A 20,034-nucleotide genomic window follows, 5' to 3' on the forward strand; every position below is an offset into this window, starting at 1 on the left:
TGAAACTCTGAAAACGTATTTTTATGTCCAAAAGCAGTGCAAATGTTAATATTTAAGTATCTTCGTCCCGTCAACTCAAAGACTTCGTCTCTTGACCCTCCGGACAAAGAAACTTAAATAGGGGCAGCTGTTATACCCTAATTTTGGACCTAAAAATACTAGTCAATTTTTCTTTTCTTGCATTATAAGTCATTTGAATTGTCTTTGATCAATTGCATCTTTCTCTGCATTTTATTTCAATGTTATTTGCAAAATTCATGAAAAAGGGTATTTTAGTCATTTCCTGCATTCAACTCATTTTAATCTTTGAAAATTGTTTGAGTCCTTTAAATTGGTTTGTATAAATCCTTGTTTCAATTTCATGTCAAAATTCATTTCAAAAAATATCAGTTAAGTCATTTTTTAGCCAGTATAGCCCCTAGGGGCATTTTAGTCATTTCCTATGTTAAAGTTTCTTTCAATCTTTGAAAATTTGTTTGAGTCCTTTCAAATAGTTTGAATAAGTCTTCATTTCAATTCTATGTCAAAGTCCTTTTTAAAATTGCATTTGAAGTCATTTCGAGTCAGTTTTGCCCCTAGGGGCATTTTAGTCCTTTCATGTGTTAAAACTCTGTTCAAATCCCAAAAATTGTCTCTGAGTCTATTAATTTGCTTGTATAAGTTCTTGCTTTAATTTCCTGTTAAAAATCATTTCAAATTTGCATTTGCGTCATTTTAGGTCAATTTGGTCCCTAGGGGCGTTTTGGTCATTTCACATAATATTTCTGATTCGTTTTAATCTGCTTTGTTGTTTTTAATCGTCTCATTTTACGTTAATTTTCATTTTTACTTTTTCAATTCAATTTTAGTTTTAATTTTCATTTTTAGTCCGCGCACTTTTGTTATTTACGTTTTAATCCCTTTTAAGTTTGTTAGAGTCCAAGTGCCATGTGTCCAAATGTTATTGGTCTTTAGAAGTTTGTTACAAGTCTAGTGCCACGTGTCTCATTCCAATTGGTCCAAGTTTTCCCACATCACCTATATAAGTCAAACTATGGTCAATTTTTCATTCACCAATCATTTTTTACAAATTCCACAAAAAAGTCATAAAATTTTTTCTCTCTTTTCCCTCTTTCTTTTCCTTCACGTGTTCCTTTTCTTCTCCTCCATAACCAACTTTCTCATCCTCCATAACCACCACTTTTCCAACCTCTAACTAACCTTCCTCCACCATAACTAACCTAAACCACCACCTTCCTCCACCACAACAAACTTTAACCACCTCAAACCACCATAAACAACCACATTCATCATCCATAACAACCTTCAATCTTCATCACCAACCTTCAATCCACACCCAATTCTTCATCACCATATTCAAATCAAATTATATACACAATTCCAAACTGAAAAAAGGAATTCCAAATCTCCTCTCATTCCCAATCGGATCCCATTCTTTTCTTCCTTATTGCAAATTATGACATTATATGCTTCCAAGAAGGAGAGTTAGTGAAGGAGGAATTCATCATAGAAGAAGAGATCAGCAACAACAACGGTGCCAGAACAGATCTCGATTGTGAATCAAAATCACAAGGGTTTGGAGACGGAAAGTGCGTGACGGTGGAGGCATTAGTTCCGCGGCGAATCGAAAGCGTCGGAGAGGTAATAACGTTTTTGTTATAGCTGTTTATCTTTGAAATCGAAATTTAGGATTGAATTTGTCTACGTCGTTGCTCTCTCCCTCTTTGATTCTCGTTTTTCTTGAATTTGGAACGAAGGAGGAATAGGATTTTAAAAAATCGTAAAAATTGGAACCGGAATAAAGAGTTTCTCCGACGTCGGAAACCGTCACCGGTAGCCGCGTCGGAGTTGGTTAAACCCACTGGAGAAGATGAATCTTCATCCTCTACCTTTCCTTTTTCCAGATTCGTTCATGTAGAAAGAGAGAGGGAGCAAAACGTGAGTTTAGAGAGAGAGAGGGAGCAAAACGTGAGTTTAGAGAGAGAAGTAATTGTTGTGTATGTGTTTGTTCACGTGTTGGAAGCTATATAATTGTGTTATGCTATTTGCTTCTATGTATGCCAATCCATAGCCATACCATGGTCTCTCGGCTTCTTAGTGCTTTGATATTAATCATGCGGTTCCTGTACATTCTGTTTAGGGCCTGGGCCTTTGGGCCTGTTCCTTCTTCGTTTTTGTTAGTTTTGTTGCTATTTTCACCACCGTAAACACTTTTCACACCCCTGTTTCTTTAAAAAATTTCCAAAAAAAAATCTTTAAATGAACAAATTATTTTCTTGATATTTTTTGATGAATCTTGATGTATTTATACGTCAAGTGTTGGTCAAAAAAATGGGGAAATAATTTGTTCTTTTGATTAATTCAATTCCTTTCTATTTCTTGAAAAATCTTGTAAAAGAAACTTCCAAAAATTTGTGACTTCTCTTGCAATTATTTTTGACATTTGAAACTCTTTTTTATGACATTTTGGCATGTTAAAAATGAGTGAAAAATGTACGTGGAATTTTCTTGTGATTTTGTGTTACTTTTTGCTAAGTGTTGTGAAAATTTCGCATGTTCTTGATCCCAAAAGTCTTGCTATGGTATATTGATCCTTAGTGTGAGAGTTTACAATGTGTATGCCTCTGATTTGGTGCTATTCTTTACTGTTTTAGAGTTTGATTTGTTGATTTCTTGTTTTACAAGTCATGTAAATAATTGTTTGTGGAAATAAAGTGGAAAATAGGTCTAAAAATATGCTAGGAGGCTTGGCTTGATAGGTCCTCTTAATTCTTGTGTTGGGACTGAAATAAAACTCTTTGGGAACTTGTTAAAATATGAGGATTGTAGGTCTTGCTCAAGCCTTGCCTTATTGATGAATCTTTAGGCCTATTTTGCATTGTTTTTGCTTATTTTTTTTTACTTTTGTTATGATAGCTTTGACTTGTTTTATATCTTGTGCTACTAACTTTTTGTTTCATGTTTCATACATCATAAGCATTCCCACTTCATCTTCCTCTCCATTCAATTTCTTGCACTTTAAGTTTCAATTTCATGCAAAAATTAGAATGTAAAGCTTAGGAAATTCTTGTATTTTATTTCCATGCTTTTAATTTCTTGGCAAAGAGGCCATAGAATGTATCTAGGGTATAATGTAAAGGACAATGGACTCTAATGATGTACACCGACACAAGCACCGACACATGCACACACACCACTATAGCTAGAATATGCATGTTTAGATGTATGTTTAGGATTGTATGTTTAGATGCATGTTTAGGCTTTATACTTAGAAAAATCATTTTCAAAAAAAACTTAAACAAGCTTCACTCAAATATTTTTCACAATAAACCTTGGGGTCAAAACCCCATTGATTTTCCTTTTCATTTTCTTAATCAAAATTCAATGAAAATTAATCATACTTTGACCATATTTTGCAAATAACTAATTCAACCCCACAATTTTACAATCTCATGCCCTTGAGGCCTCTTTCTATTCTTCAAACTCCATTTTCAAACTTAAAATCAACCAACAAAAACAAAAACATTTTTTTGAGAGAGAACTACGGTGGATTTGATCCCTTAAACGGGTACGTAGGCAAGGAACAAAATTCCTTCAATTCAACTAAAATAAAAATTCAAAAACATTCTTCTCCCTCCAATTCTTCACTTAGAAAACCTTTAGGCTTAATATCACATTTTCAAATAGCATTTAAAAATAAAGCGCGCGCGTAGAAATTAAAGACGGTTCCTATAGGTTACTATAGTCGTTATGGGTGCCTAACACCTTCCCGTAGCGAAAACAACTCCCGGACCTCGATTCTCAAGGGTTTTGCTTACTTTTTCCCTTCCCAAGAAAAAATAAGATATCACCGGTTTAAAAGGTTCAAACGTAATCAATGTTTGACACCCGAAAACCAAGATAAAACACCACAAATGTCAATGTGCAATCCTAATTTTTGATAGGCATATAAATAAACTTACATAATAGACATAACATTCTGAATCTTTTTCAATGTTTTGCTATTAAATAAAAGTTAGTTCAATTGTTTCTGCTTTTATCTTTTATTGTTTAGTTTATCGGTCTAACTTGATTATGATTTTGTGATATATCTATGTCAGTAATAATGAATTTTTGTTGACACGTTCAAACTCTATATGCTATGTTTATCTGTTGGGAACATATTTCAGTTTTGGTTTTAAGGAAAATTGAACGAAATTCATTTGGCGTCTAAATTTTTAGGGAACAACGTTTACCGTCAAAATTTAAACAGAGGATTAATTGGTTGATATTCCGGCACAGTGTTTACTGGTCATTAGTTCTGAAAAGCATAAGCGGCCAATTATATGAATAAATATTAACTAATGGCGTTGTGTGGTTAACAAATGCATATAAGAATTGACGGACGTTTAATTGCTTAGATTAAAGAATCCTCTTGTCAATATTTTATTGGGAACAGTTTGATCAGTACATAGGGAATTGCGTGCAAGTTTTGTCCTTTATATATTGTATGTAACAAGAATTTCAACTGTATATATTTTTAAAAGTTTTGGACCAAGGATTCAGGTAGATAATAATTCATTCACGTTTTAGTGAAAAATTATTTCCAACAAAAAGATTTATTTTTATTTCTCCAATGTTAGAAATATTACATGAGAGAAATGCAACTCCATTGAAAATTAGATAAGAGCATTATTGACAACACATTATCAGAGTCAATAAAGAAGATTAGATATTATAATTATATTAGTTTTTGGTGTTGTGGGTGCATGAAAATTTGGGGGCTAGAAATTGAACACCTATAATTAATTGTGTCAAATGGGATGGTCTGACCCAACTGAGGAGACCCGACTACATAAATGAGGTAGTTTGACCCATTTATAATTAGGTTGCATATTTTAGACCCGGTCCAATCCATCTGGGCCATGAACCAGTCCAACACGACCCATTGTATTTTGCTTTTTCGATTTATTTTCTCTTCTTTTTTTTTTTTGTCTTTTTTTTATATACTAGTTCCTCACGGTTATCTATTTGCTAGAGTATGACTTTAAATTAGATTAAATTAAAATCAAATATTAATTAAACTCTCGATTTATTCATTCAATTGAATTAATTTAATAATATATAAACATTAACATTTTAAAATATTTTGTTAGATTTATCCATTTTTATTAAGTTTACATATTTTTAAATATATTTTTTAAATTAGTTGATATTTTTTTTCTTTTAAAAAATGTAATATTTTTTTAACAATAATCAATAAAAATCTTAATAGCGGGCCGACCCAAAGCCTGATGGCCTAGCCTGGCCGAATCCCATTTTTATATGGGCTAAATAGGCTAGGACCAACAAAGTCCAACTGCATCTGAGCTAACTTTTTTTGAGACCCAATCCAAAACTTGGGCTAATGGGCCAACCATTTTTTACAATAATGTCTATAAATACAATAATGTTTTCTCTCTCCCCGTAACACACACACACACACACACACACACTCACTCTCTCTCTCTCTCTCTCTCTCTCTCTCTCTCTCTCACACACACACACACACACACACACACACACTTAGACACACACATCTTTATAAAAAAATTCTTATGCACCATTTCTTAGATCCAAGCTAGCCAAATTGATAGATCAACACATCTAAACTCTCTCTCTCTCTCTCTCTCATCTTTATCAAATTTCTTATCCACAATTTCTTGGATCCAAGCTTGGAAAAGTGATAGATCAACTTATCTAAACTCAAGGTCACTCTCTCGTTTGAAGGTAAATCGAGAAAACCCCCTATGGTATCATTTGTGATGGTCAAACACGTCGAATGTGTTTTAGGTGTGGTTTTTCAAATTTTCTTGTTTATTCCTTTGTAAAAGTGATAGATCGGGACCTAGCGATTATAGATCTCGAATAAAGTTTAGATTTTGAGCAAAACAATCGGTCATAATATTTGAGTTTTTGAAAAAGTTTTAGAAAATTATTTTATTCAAACGAAAGAGCTCTTATTTACCTGATCTATTGATCTGACAATGAAAAAAAATGGAAAAAGTGATATGGTTAGGGTTTATGTGGTTTGAATCTTATATATTGTTTTGGGACTCAAAAGTTTGAAATTTTGCTTTATATATCATAGTTAGATGGATATGTAGGTACTAAATGATGAAAGTTGACATATGATGTGCGATCAAAGGTTAAAGATTCAAAATTTTAGAGTTAAAATAATATTTTAGAAAAGTTAAGAATTTTTTATGTATATTGCGTCATTGTTGATTCTTGAAAATGATTAGTTAAAGTACTGGATTTAAAATGATAAGTTGTTTGTGAATTTATGATTGTTGTTTAGACATGAAATTGTTCGTAGAACTTTCATTCTACTTCATTGTTTGTTTATCTTTAATAATCTTTTCTATCTTTTTTTCTTCCTTTGTCTTCTTAATAATAGTCTTTATCTAGTTTAAGTGGTTTGGAATTTGCCTAATTTATTCAAAAGCCTAAGGAGTTATATTCATTATTAAAATGTAAAATTTGCAGGAAAAATGAAAGAAACAAAATGCAAAGTTTCTGGAGTTAAGGAACAAAGTTTCTGGAGTTAAGGAACAGATAAGTAGTGCACGCCACAACAACAAACGTTGAAAAGGTAATCTTTATTAAATTTTAATTAAATAATATTTTCTTTATTTATGTCATTTGAATAAGTTTCTCCTGCAACATATTAAAAAAATCTTATGTCATGTATAAAAACTAGAACTTTTGTATTTGCTTTTCTCAATTTAATTATGAAAAGAATATGAGTTTACAAATCAATTTTTCCATATTTCAAATATTCTTTTATTTGTTTTAAAGATGCCACAAGGCTGCTTGTTGTCTGTTTCTGGATTGATGTTGCAGCAAACTATTAGATGGTGAAACTCAAAATTTAAGGCACACTCCCACATGCAAACCATTGTATGTGCCTTTTACTAGGTTTTCTCTCTCTCAGATAGGTCCAAAATGATTTTCTTTGTCTTTTGGTCACTCTAACCCATTTTAAAACTCTCATACTAATTCACAGGGGTCAGAAACCTGAATTTGTTTTTCTATCCAGTAATCATAATTTCATTTACACATGTTCTCATCATAATCGTACATAATTAAATACGCTCACACTTAGTCAAACACAATCAAATTTGAACTAATCACCTATTATAATAACATATCAAATTTGAACTCACTTAGATATTCATGGAGATTCTGCTGACAAAATGTAGATTGTAGACATTATTCATCAAAATATTTTATGAACTAAAATTTCACATAACATTATGACTTAATGGAATACATATGTAAAAAAATTTTACACTATTAGTCTGGCATAACATTATTAGTCTATGGAAATTAATCTCTTAAAAATTAGATTTCTAATATGTTTTTAATAATATTAAATACTCCCTCAATTTTAAATTTATGTAAAAAAAATGTCAAATATATTTGATCTAAATTTGAATCAAAAACATTTGACTTTCTCTTGTGACTACGATTGGTTGAAGTACTAACAAACAAACTCTTCAATGCTCAAAATAATATTATAAAAAACCCAAATATTCACACACACGTACATATACATAAATAAAAGTATTTATTATATCTTAAATATAAATATTTACTTAATTTTAAATAAAAAAAGTCAAATGTATTTGGTTTAAATTTGGATCAAATACATTTGACTTTATCTTATGACTAAGACTAGTTGAATTACTAAATAATAATTAAATGAAAACTCTCAATTCTCATAATAATAATAAACTTAAATTAATTTACTGAAAAAGATAAAAATTAAATAAAGTTTATTTACTAAACATAAATTTTGCGATTTTGTAGAGCAACGGTATAACTTTGACAAAACAATTTAACCTCTTTGGAAGGAAAATTAAGAGTGGTTTGGCCAGTAATGTTAGACATCCAACTGAGTTATCTGACCATCTAAGGAAATCAATATTTATAATTTATGCAGGAAACAATGATTACATAAACAACTATCTTCAACCTCGGTTCTGTGACAATTACAAGCTTTACATACCTACGCCTTTTGTTGAACACCTCATAATTTTTTTTTGAACAACTTAAAGTACAAACTCACCTCTTATACAAAGTTTGTAATTGCATTAGGCTAATGCAATTTAAATCTTTGTACAAGAGATGAGTTTCTACTTTAAGTTGTTGCAAAAAAATTTCTATGAGGTATTCAACAAAAGGCGTAGGATGGTAGAGCTTGTAACTGTCACAAAACCGAGGTTGAAGATAGTTGTTTATGTAATCATTGCTTCCTGCAAAAATTATAAATATTGATTTCCTCCTTAGATAGTCAGATAACTCAGTTGGATATCTAACATTGATGGGCCAAATCACTCTTAACTTCCCTTCTAAACAGGTTAATTTGTTCTGCCAAACTTATGCATCTGTCTTGCAAAATCGACAAAACTTTTGTTAAGTAAATAAATAAATTTATTTAATTTTTTATTTATTTTTTATCTCATTAATGATATATATTTCGTAGTTGGTGACTAATAATACTTAATATATACTTGATATTTGTTATGTTATTTCCAAAATAAATTTGTGTAGAAATTAAAATAATATTGTGATAGATAATTAGCAAGTGCACTAAAAACTATCGAAGTAATAAATATAAGTTCTTATCCACGAGGACTGTGTTAATCTCAGTTTAGCAATAAAGTTAATATCTAGCATGTGTAAATTTTATACATAAAGGCATGCCACTCTTTAATATGTGTTTGTGTGTATGTATGTGTAACAGCCCAGGTGGGTCCCGGCTATGCACTGTACCCCCGACACTGTTACGCACAAGCTTAATCACTACTCCCCTATAGTAGTGTTTTTGCCTTCCGTGGGAATCGAACATAGTACCTGGGGTTAAGTACTACTTCAATGCATTCCCACTACCAAGTTCAAAAGATCTAAATCAAGTTGTTTACTCTGATAAGTTGTTTACTCTGATAGTATGCAATTCAGGAATTGATTACGTTTATCCTTTTTTATTTATTAATTTTTTTAGAACTTTGGTATATTAGCCTTATTTCCTAAATCTTCTACCTTAGTCCTTTTAATTGCATCAAAATCCATATTGTAAATATTCAAATGCTTCTTAGGAACAAAATCATCAATAAAAAGTGAACCATTTGAAACAATCAACTTAAGGATTATCTCCCAAAACCCATCCAAAAACACTTCCCCAAAATAGTTCTCTCAAACCCATCACCCATAATCACTTACGATTTCTCCTCACCTTCACCCTCACCCAGAATCCAGCAGCAAGTCCCGCACTTCCTTCAAGTACACCATTGAGTGTTGGTTCAACATAACTTTATGGGATAACTCAGCTATCTTCACCAACAACTGCCTACACTCAGCTACCTTCACCGACAACTACTTATAGTGGACCTTATCAATCCTCTGGTCCCTCATTTGGTCCTTTTCAATCTTCTGGTACCTATCAATCGGCTGATCCCTCAATGTGGTTGAGGGACAAGAAGATTGATAGGGACCAGAAGATTGATAAGGACCAACTGAGGGGCCAGAGGATTGATAAGGTCGAGTATAAGCAGTTGTCGGTGAAGGTAGCTTAGTATATGTAGTTGTTGGTGAAGGTAGCTGAGTTATCCCATAAAGCTGTGTTGAACCAACACTCAATCGAGCAATACAAGGAAGCTAAGTACAAGATTTGCTGCTGAATTCTGGGTGAGGGTGAGGAGAAATCGTAAGTGATTATGGGCTTGAGAGAACTATTTTGGGGCAGTATTTTCGGATTGGTTTTGGGAGAGAATTCTTAGGTTGATTGTTTCAAACGATCAAATTTTGATTGTTTGTTTTGTTCCGAGAAACATTTGTATATTTACAAGATGTATTTTGATGTAATGAAGTGGATAAATGTGGATGATTTAAGAGATAAACCTATGTTCTTAGGGGGTATGGTTCACTCTGCTATGAAGAAACCAGGTAAATGGGGACATCTAAGCAAGTGTTTGTGTTATCTTGCGACATATCTGCTAGATGTTGCATACATTCAATGGAGGCTAAAGTTATACATATTATCCCATTTATGATTGAAACTCAGGAATAACGAAGGAATTAACTGATATTATGAATTGGATTTATCTAAAATGCTTCGCGTTTTGAATTCATCTCTGGTGAAACTTTAGACACAATGTAAGTATTTCAAGTTCAAATAGGAAATTGTTCTGCGAACTTTCATGTTTCTTCATTACTTGTTTCCCTTTTATATTTGTTTTTCTATTTTTGTCCCTCTTTTTTCTGTTCAATAATAACCTTTATCTTCTTTGATAGTCCAAATGTAAAATTTGTTGGAGTTAAAAAATAAGCAAAATGTAAAGGGGTTGCACCTAAGGAAAAGGCATGTAATGTAAAGTGCAAAGACACAATAACAAATACTAGGCAACTGAAGTGTGTATCTATGGCTTAACAAATACTAGCATTGATTTCTTGATTTATGTAATTCAAAGTTGATGCTGCAACGTTTTAAGAGAATCTTTGTTGCTTAACTTTAGCACAAAGTCTAGGAGTTTATTTCCTTATTTTTATCTTTATCTTTGATGTATAAAACTGAGACTTCTGTATTTTATTTCCTCAATTTATTTATGAAAAGAACGACAGCTTGAGTTCTTGAACCATGTTTTCATATTTCAAATATTCATTTATTGAAAACTAACAATCATCTGCATTTAATTAAAGATATTTAGAAAATGTGTATTTTTATTTTCTTATCGTATGAAAACAATGTTCGGATGCTGTCAGAGTTGAGACTGAGTTCTTCAATAGCAGTGGAAATTGAAGAGTTATAATGACAAATATGCCCTTTTACCCAAGGAAATTCTAAAAACAATTAGCGTAATTTTCTTGAATAATACCATTAAGATTTTGTGTCTTGCTAGTTTTCTAAAGCTTGAAGGTGCTGCTGTTGGCACTGATGAAAAATAGTTGTTTTATGGTCATGAGCAGAAAGATGAGATTGATATTTACGTTTCTCATGGTTAACCCTTTTATTGAAAAGTCTTAACTAGTTATTGTAGTTGGTTAGAGTGTAAAATGACATTTTTTTTTGAATCATATACAATACGAGATCTAAATATGATAATATATATATATAATTTTTTTCAAAACTATTTAAATGGAAATGCTAACAAATACCCTAATGACACTTGATAAGAAGTTCAAAGTAACAACTTTATCGTAGAAATTTTGTATTCAAACTTGTTGACAGATTAAAAAGAAACTTTTTCTACATAAAATTTAACAATTAGTTTCTTTTTTAAATCCTTAGCATGACCCTTATTTAAAATCAACTTTTATTAGTACTTTTATATGTAAACTAGATTAAACTAGATGAAAATCTTAGCATGCCTGTTTTTTTTTAAAGTCACAAAAATTATATTTAAACATAGCTCAATCTGTCTAGATTAAAATTATATTTAAACTAGACTAGGCCTTACATGATTAAAATTATATTTAAACATAGCTCAATATGTCTAACCTATTGTCACTTGGGTTGAATATTTATCTTTGTAATAGTAGATATATGCTTTTACAATTAAAGCTGCCTTGTGAAGGCAACAGTTTGTGACATTTATCTCAGGGCTAAAAGAAAGAAATGAAGGTAATATCTAGGTATCCATCACATAAGGGTCAAAATCAAATATTCAAAAGTTCCAAAGCCACAAAGAAATTCAATCATAAGAAGGCCCTCTACAAGAAATTTTGGAGAAATCCACGATTCTTTCACTAAGAAACATAGATATGAAACCACTGCAATGGAAATCAAAGCTTGAAGAATAATGGAAATCACTAGAAGGGATTAGTAGCACATCATAATCCATGAAATCAGATGCATGACCATTTTATAAACACCTATCAAAGTGAACTCACACTATTGTTGGAAAACAATGCAATAAAGATTCTCACATTAAACCTTAAAGATATTGCTATTTCTGCTGATGAAAAATTGTTTATTTATGCTCTTGAGCAGAAGGAGAATATTGATATGTAAATTTCTTCAAGGTTAGTCCTTTTATTAAAGTCGTATCTAGTTACCGCAATTTGTTAGAATGTATTTTTTCCGAAATTGAAAATGTGATAAAACTATTAATTAGGAGATATTAAATCCACTTTTATTTGCTTTTTAAGATATCATAAGATATAATAGTCGTATGTTCTTCACGTACGCTCAGAACAGTCTTAATGAAATTTTTTCAATTCCCCATATCTATTGAGAATCCTAACATTACTACTTCACAATTGCATGTATGACTATATCTAGTGAGTATCACTCACAAACACAAACTTTGAAGATTAAGTAACTAATCTTTTATTTGCTCCTAAATGTCGATTAAGTAGAAAGCAGGAAATTGAAGACGTTGGCAAGTTCCAGAAGTAGCTTCTAGCATTACAAATTCTGAAAGAGAGTTTTTAATTATTACATACTAGAAAATTGAGGGGAAGATCTTGGAATTTCACGAGAGTTTCCGATTGGCAAGATGAGCTTGGTGGAAGCTCGTCGTTTGATGGTAGAAGTAGTTTTTAACTCGTGGCAAGAAGGAACGAAATTTGTAGGAGCTTCTTGCATTCTGTTCTTAACTTGTTTGGAAGTAATTATGATGTGGAGCTGTTTTGTTCTTGTTGCAATGGGTTCTGATATCGATTCATTGAAGGAATGTGATTTTGCGATCCAAATTGTGTTAACTTCCTTTGTGAGGATGCTTACAAAGTCGCTGCATACATCGTGTTGTAATTGTACCGCAAGGCAGTTCACAATGATCAAACCAATCCATAAAGTTCAAGTCCAAAATGATCAAACCAATCCATCTCCTTTTTTTTTAGTGGTGGCCGGGGTTTGAACCTCGGACCTTGCATATTTTATGCATTATCCCTACCAAATGAGCTAGGCTCACGAGGACAGCATGATTGTTGTCTGAACATGTTGCAGTCACTACTTCACAATTTTATGTAGGATAATACTGCATATCAAGCGAATAGTTAATCCCGAAATTGTCCCACAACTCTGAATATTGACACGTAGCTTTCGTGATTTTTCTAGATGATTTTTATCGCTATGTATAGCAGCGCCGTTTTATTATTGGCTATTAAGGGTAACCCGGTGCACTAAAGCTCCTGCATACGCAGAGTCCGGGAAGGGGTCCCACCATTTGGTGTATTGTACGCAACCTTACCTTGTTTGACTTGAACCTGTAACCTTTCAGTCACATGACAACAACTTTACCGGTTGCGTCAAGGTTACCCTTGGTTTTATGTATGGCTGTATCCAGTTTAAATGTGTTTCTGAAATAGTAATTTGAAGAAGGTTATTTGAACTATGAAATGACAATTCAAGTAGTGACAACCTAAAATTGATTGGGTCGGCACACAAATTTGTGACAATATGTAATATCTAAGACCACAAATCTCAATGTGCAATCCTAATTTTGATAGGCATATAAATAATCTTACATAATAGACATAACATTCTGAATCATTTTCAATGTATTGATATTAAATAAAAGTTAGTTCTAACGTTTTGCTGCTGTGACCGGTTCTCCGGTTATCATGTGGCTTCCACCTAGTGAAGGTTTTATTAAGCTGAACATTGATGGATCTGCCTTCGGCACCCCTTCTTGTGGCGCTATAGGAGGAGTATTCCGCAACAGTCACGCTCAGTTTCTTGGAGGATTTTCACAAAATATAGGGCATGCGACTTGTCTTGAAGCGGAGCTTTGTGCGGCTATGTACGCTATTGAAAAGTTGTTGGCTTTGAACTGGAAGAATGTGTGGTTGGAAAGCGACTCGCTGATGGTGGTCAGGTTCTTCTCCTCTAGCACTCATGTTCCTTGGAAGTTTCGCACCCGTTGGAATAAATGTATGTTGCTGGATAGCCACTTAAACTGCTCTTGCTCTCACATCCATAGGGAGGGAAACCATGCTGCTGATGCTCTTGCTCGTAATGGGCAGAATTTACCTGTTTCTTTTAGTCACTGGTGGCCTACCCCCTCTAGTTTCCTTTCTAAATTTTTGAACCAGGATAGTAATGGTGGAACTTTTCACAGGCTATTGATGTAATTTTTGTTTTTGCGGTATTGCCTCTTTGGCTGGATTTGATGTAATTAATAACTTTGTTTGTTGGGCGCTGGCCCTTTCCTGCTGTTTAATGCATTTGTTGCTTGATAAAAAATAAATAAATCTGTTATTGTTTAGTTTATCGGTCTGACTTGATTATGATTTTGTGATCTATGTCAGCAATAATGAATTTTTGTCGACACGTTCAAACTCTATATGCTATGTTGCTTATTTATCAGTTGGGAAAATATTTCAGTTTCGGTTTTAAGGAAAATCGAACGAAATTCATCCCGCGTCTAAATTTTTAGGGAACAACGTTTACCCTCAAAATTTAAACAGAGGATTAATTGGTTGATATTCCGGCGTAGTGGTTACCGGTCATTAATTCTGGAAAGCATAAGCGGCCAATTATATGAAGAAATATTAACTAATGGCATTGTGTGGTTAACATATGTATATAAGAATTGACGGACGTTTAATTGCTTAGATTAAACAATCCTCTTGTCATTATTTTATTGGGCACAGTTTGAACAGTACATAGGGAATTGCGTGTAAGTGTTGTTCTTTATATACTGTATGTAACAAGAATTTCAACTGTATATATTTTTACAAGTTTTGGACCAAGGATTCAGGTAGATAATAATTTATTCACGTGTTAGTGAAAAATTATTTCCAACAAAAAGATATATTTTTATTTCTCAGAAATATTAAATGAGAGGATTGCAACTCCATTGAAAATTAGATAAGAGCAGTATTGACAACACATTATCAGAGTCGATAAAGAAGATTAGATATTATAATCCTTATTTGTTAATTTTATTAGGTCTGCAACAACTTAACCTAATAATTTCACTCTAAAATGCTGCATTAGGTTAGCAACAATATAACCTAACAAATTCCATCTAAAAAACTGGACGCACCAATTTAACCTAACAAATTCCCTCTAAAATGCAGCAATCCCTAATATTTCTCCCCACTGATAGGCTTTTCATTCCTATCCTGTTGTGTCATCGTTTGTATATATCTATTGTTTCTGTAGATTTTTTTTTTGACAAGTTGTTGTACACTTATTTAATAAGTTTACAAACCGAATACCCTAATTTCCATGAAAACTCGACTACCCTAATTTCATCTCTTCTATTATTAAATTCTATGATATATGCAGATATGATATGTATCTGGTTGGAAAAATATATTATTACTTTTAGTAAATATCAAAGTGTAATTATTATTTTTAGAGTTTTACGTGTAATTTAGAAATTCTATTAATTGAAGTGACTTTGTTTTTAATGTTAAGTAGAAATTTAAAACAATTATTACAATTCAATTTTTGATGTTTAACTATAAAAGTAATAAATAAAATTGACCCGTGCAACAATATAATAGTATTGTATTCTTTTTATCTTTTTTCTTTATAATTTTTATTAAAAAATGAGAAGATAATCCCCCAATAATATATTGTGATAAAATAAAATAACAGTGTTTAAATGATAGTTTTTCAAAATTAAAATGTAAAATTTGATAAGATTCAAGTGTCATTGAAAGACATAGTAAGACAAATTTGATTTTAATATTGTATCTCTAATAATCTAATTTGCGTTTATTGATCGACCCATGATCTTACAGGTTAAAGATTATATTTGCATTTATTGATCGACTAATGATCGTTAAAGATCATTCATTGGTCTCTATTATAGTCGACAAGACTCGTGCGTTGCATGGGTCAAAAGTCTAGTTATATTAGTTTTTGGTGTTGTGAGTGTAGGAAAATTTGGGGGCTAGAAATTGAAAACCTGTGCTAATTTGAACATGTGGCCTATAACTAGACGTGTAAATGGGTTGGTCCGACTCAACCGAGGGGACCCGACTACATAAATGAGGTAGTCTGACCCATTTATAATTAGGCTGCATATTTTAGATCCGATCTAATCCATCTGAGCCATTGATCAACCCAACTTGACGCATTGTATTTTAATTAATAATTTATTCTTTCAATTGAATCAATTTAATAATTTATAAACATTAAAATTTTAAAATATTTAGTTAGATTTTTAAAACATGTAATATTTTTTTTTACCAAAAATCAAATGAAAATCTTAATAGCAGATTGATCCAAAGCCTAATAGCCTAGCTTGGCAGAATCCAATTTTTATATGGGCCAGATAGGCTTGGACCAAAAAAGTCCGAGTGTATCTAAGCTAACTAGACCCAAACCAAATTGCGGGTTAATGGGCCAATTTATCCATCCATGCATATAAATACACTAATATTACTCCTTTTCTACCATTTCACAAATGATTTCTCTCTCTCTCTCTCTCTCTCTCTCTCTCTCTCTCTCTCAAACCTGCAACACACTCTCTCTCTCTCACACAAAAATTTCTTATCAACTCATCTAAACTCTCTCTCCCTCTCTCTCTCTCACACATCTTTATCAAAGTTCCGATCCACCATTTCTTAGATCCAAGGTTGCCAGATTGACATATCAACTTATCCAAACTCAAGATCACTCTCTTGTTCGAAGGTAAATCGAGTAAACCCCCTATTGTATTATTTGTGTTGGTCGAACACCTCGAATGGGTTTTAGGTGTGGTTTTTCAATTTTCTTGTTTATTGCTTAGTAAAAGTGATAGATCGGGACCTAGAAAGTATAGATCTCGAAGAATGTTTTGACTTTGAGCAAAAAATCGATCACATTATTTGAGTTTTTGAAAAAGTCTTAGAAAATTATTTTATTCACGCAAAAGAGCTTGCATTTACCTGATCTATTGATCTGACAATGAAAAAATGAAAAAAATGATATCGTTAGATTTTATGTGGTTTGAATCTTATATATTGTTTTGGGACTCAAATGTTTGAAATTTTGCTTTATATATCATAGTTAGATGGATTTGTAGGTACTAAATGATGAAAGTTGACATATGATGTGCGATCAAAGGTTAAAGATTCAAAATTTTAGAGTCAAAATAATATTTTAAAAATGTTAAGAATTTTTTATATATATTGAGTCATTGTTGATTCTTGATAAAAAGTACTTAAAGTACTGGATTAAAATGATAAGTTGTTTGTGAATTTGTGATTGTTGTTTAGACATGAAATTGTTCGTAGAAGCTTCATTCTACTTCATTGTTCGTTTACCTTTAATAATCTTTTCTATCTTTTTTTCTTCCTTTGTCTTCTTAATAATAGTCTTTATCTAGTTTAAGTGGTTTGGAATTTGCAGGAAAAATGAAAGAAACAAAATGCAAAGTTTCTGGTGATAAGGAAAAGATAAGTAGTGCACGCCACAACAACAAACATTGAAAAGGTAATCTCTATTATATTTTAATTAAACAATATTTTCTTTATTTATGTCATTTGAATAAGTTTCTCCTGCAACATATTAAAAAAATCTTATGTCATGTATGTAAAATTTGCAGGAAAAATGAAAGAAGCAAAATGCAAAGTTTCTGGAGTTAAGGAAAAGATAAGTAGTGAACGCCACAACAACAAACGTTGAAAAGGTAATCTCTATTATATTTTAATTAAACAATATTTTCCTTATTTATGTCATTTGAATAAGTTTCTCCTGCAACATATTAAAAAAATCTTATGTCATGTATAAAAACTAGAACTTTTGCATTTGCTTTTCTCAATTTAATTATGAAAAGAATATGAGTCATTCAACTAAATTTTTCATATTTCAAATATTCTTTTATTTGTTTTAAAGATGCCACAAGGTAGCTTGTTGTCTGTTTCTCGATTGATGTTGCTGCAAACCATCACATGGTGAAACTCAAAATTAAAGGCACATTTGCACGTGCAAACCATTGTATGTGCATTTTACTAGGTTTCTCTCTCAGATAGGACCAAAATGATTTTCTTCATTTCTAGGTCACTCTAACCCATTTTAAAACTCTCATACTAATTCACAACGGTCACAAACCTGAATTTGTTTTTTTTTATCCAGCAATCATAATTTCATTTACACATGTTCATATCATAATCGTGCATAATTATATTCGCTCACACTTAATCAAACACAATCAAATTTGAACTAATAACCTATTATAATAACATATCAAATTTCAACCCACATAGATATTCATGGAGATTCTCCTAAAAAACTGTAGACATTCATGGAGATATTTTATGAACTAAAATTTACATAACATTATGACTTAATTGAATACATATGTAGAAAAAATTTACACTATTAGTCTGGCATAACATTATTAGTCTATGGAAATTAATCTCTTAAAATTAGATTTCTAATATGTTTTTAATAATATTAAATACTCCCTCAATTTTAAATTTAAGTAAAAAAATGTCAAATATATTTGATCTAAATTTGGATAAAAAACATTTGACTTTCTCTTGTGACTACGATTGGTTGAAGTACTAACAAACAAACTCTTCAATGCTCAAAATAATATCTTCCATAAAATAATATTATAAAAAAACCCAAATATTCACACACACGTACATATACGTAAATAAAAGTATTTATTATATCTTAAATATGATTATTTTCTTAATTTTATATAAAAAAGTGAAATGTATTTGGTTTAAATTTGGATCAAATACATTTGACTTTAACTTATGACTAAGACTAGTTGAATTACTAAATAATAATTAAATGAGAACTCTCAATTCTCATAATAATAACAAACTTATTAATTTATAAAAAAAAGATAAAAATTGAATAAAGTTTATTTACTTAACATAAATTTCACGATTTTGTAGAGCAACGGTATAACTTTGACACAACAATTTTACCTCTTTGGAAGGACAATTAAGAGTGGTTTGGCCAACAATGTTAGACATCCAACTGAGATATCTGATCATCTAAGGAAATTAATATTTATAATTTATGCAGGAAACAATGATTACATAAACAACTATCTTCAACCTCAATTCTGTGACAGTTACAAGCACTACCAACCTACACCTTCTATTGAACACCTTATAATTTTTTTTGCTACTCCTTATAGTACAAACTCACCTCTTATACAAAGTTTGTAATTGCATTAGGCTAATGCAATTTAAATCTTTGTACAGGAGATGAGTTTCTACTTTAAGTTGTTGCAAAAAAAATTCTATGAGGTATTCAACAAAAGGCGTAGGATGGTAGAGCTTGTAACTGTCACAAAACCGAGGTTGAAGATAGTTGTTTATGTAATCATTGCTTCCTGCATAAATTATAAATATTGATTTCCTTAGATAGTCAGATAACTCCGTTGAATATCTAACATTGATGGGCCAAATCACTCTTAACTGCCCTTCTAAACAGGTTAATTTGTTCTGCCAAAGTTATGCATCTGTCTTGCAAAATCGACAAAACTTTGGTTAAGTAAATAAAAAAATTTATTTAATTTGTATTTATTTTTTATCTCATTAATGATATATATTTCGTAGTTGGTGACTAATAATACTTAATATATACTTGATATTTGTTATGTTATTTCCAAAATAAATTTGTGTAGAAATTAAAATAATAATGTGATAGATAATTACCAAGTGTACTAAAAACTATTGAAATAATAAATATAAGTTCTTATCCACGAGGACTGTGTTAATCTCAGTTAAGCAATAAAGTTAATATCTAGGATGTGTAAATTTTATGCATAAAGGCATGCCACTCTTTAATATGTGTTTGTGTGTGTGTGTGTGTGTGTGTGTGTGTATGTTGGATATACATTATTCAAAAAGAATACAGTGGATACAATGCTAATGAATGAATTTACCCTCACTATTGGACTTGGTACATGTCACCCAACTCCTCATCCAATCATAATTCAATCTAATTCACAATTTCTTTCATTTGATCCGAAATAATTAGAAGATTTTCTGCTTAATTATGAACTTGAACATCCTCCCTATTTTATACATGGTATTACACACCATTTTATCTCTTTTTTTTTATTCGTATTACATGACTTTAATGAATGATCATTGCAACCG

At 31.3% G+C, this 20,034-nt stretch overlaps 1 long non-coding RNA gene across 1 annotated transcript; it reads left to right on the forward strand.

The window, feature by feature from the left end:
• Window positions 1–5,339: 5,339 nt before the first annotated feature.
• On the forward strand, window positions 5,340–9,739 carry LOC146913079 (uncharacterized). The gene is made up of 3 exons (XR_015015131.1): window positions 5,340–5,748; window positions 6,508–6,613; window positions 8,771–9,739. It is a non-coding gene; the product is annotated as an uncharacterized LOC146913079 (long non-coding RNA).
• Window positions 9,740–20,034: the final 10,295 nt, after the last annotated feature.

The sequence above is a fragment of the Medicago sativa genome, chromosome 6 (genome assembly GCF_051527215.1).
Source record: "Medicago sativa cultivar Bolivia chromosome 6, Bolivia_mono, whole genome shotgun sequence".
In the NCBI taxonomy this organism is placed as follows: domain Eukaryota; kingdom Viridiplantae; phylum Streptophyta; class Magnoliopsida; order Fabales; family Fabaceae; genus Medicago; species Medicago sativa.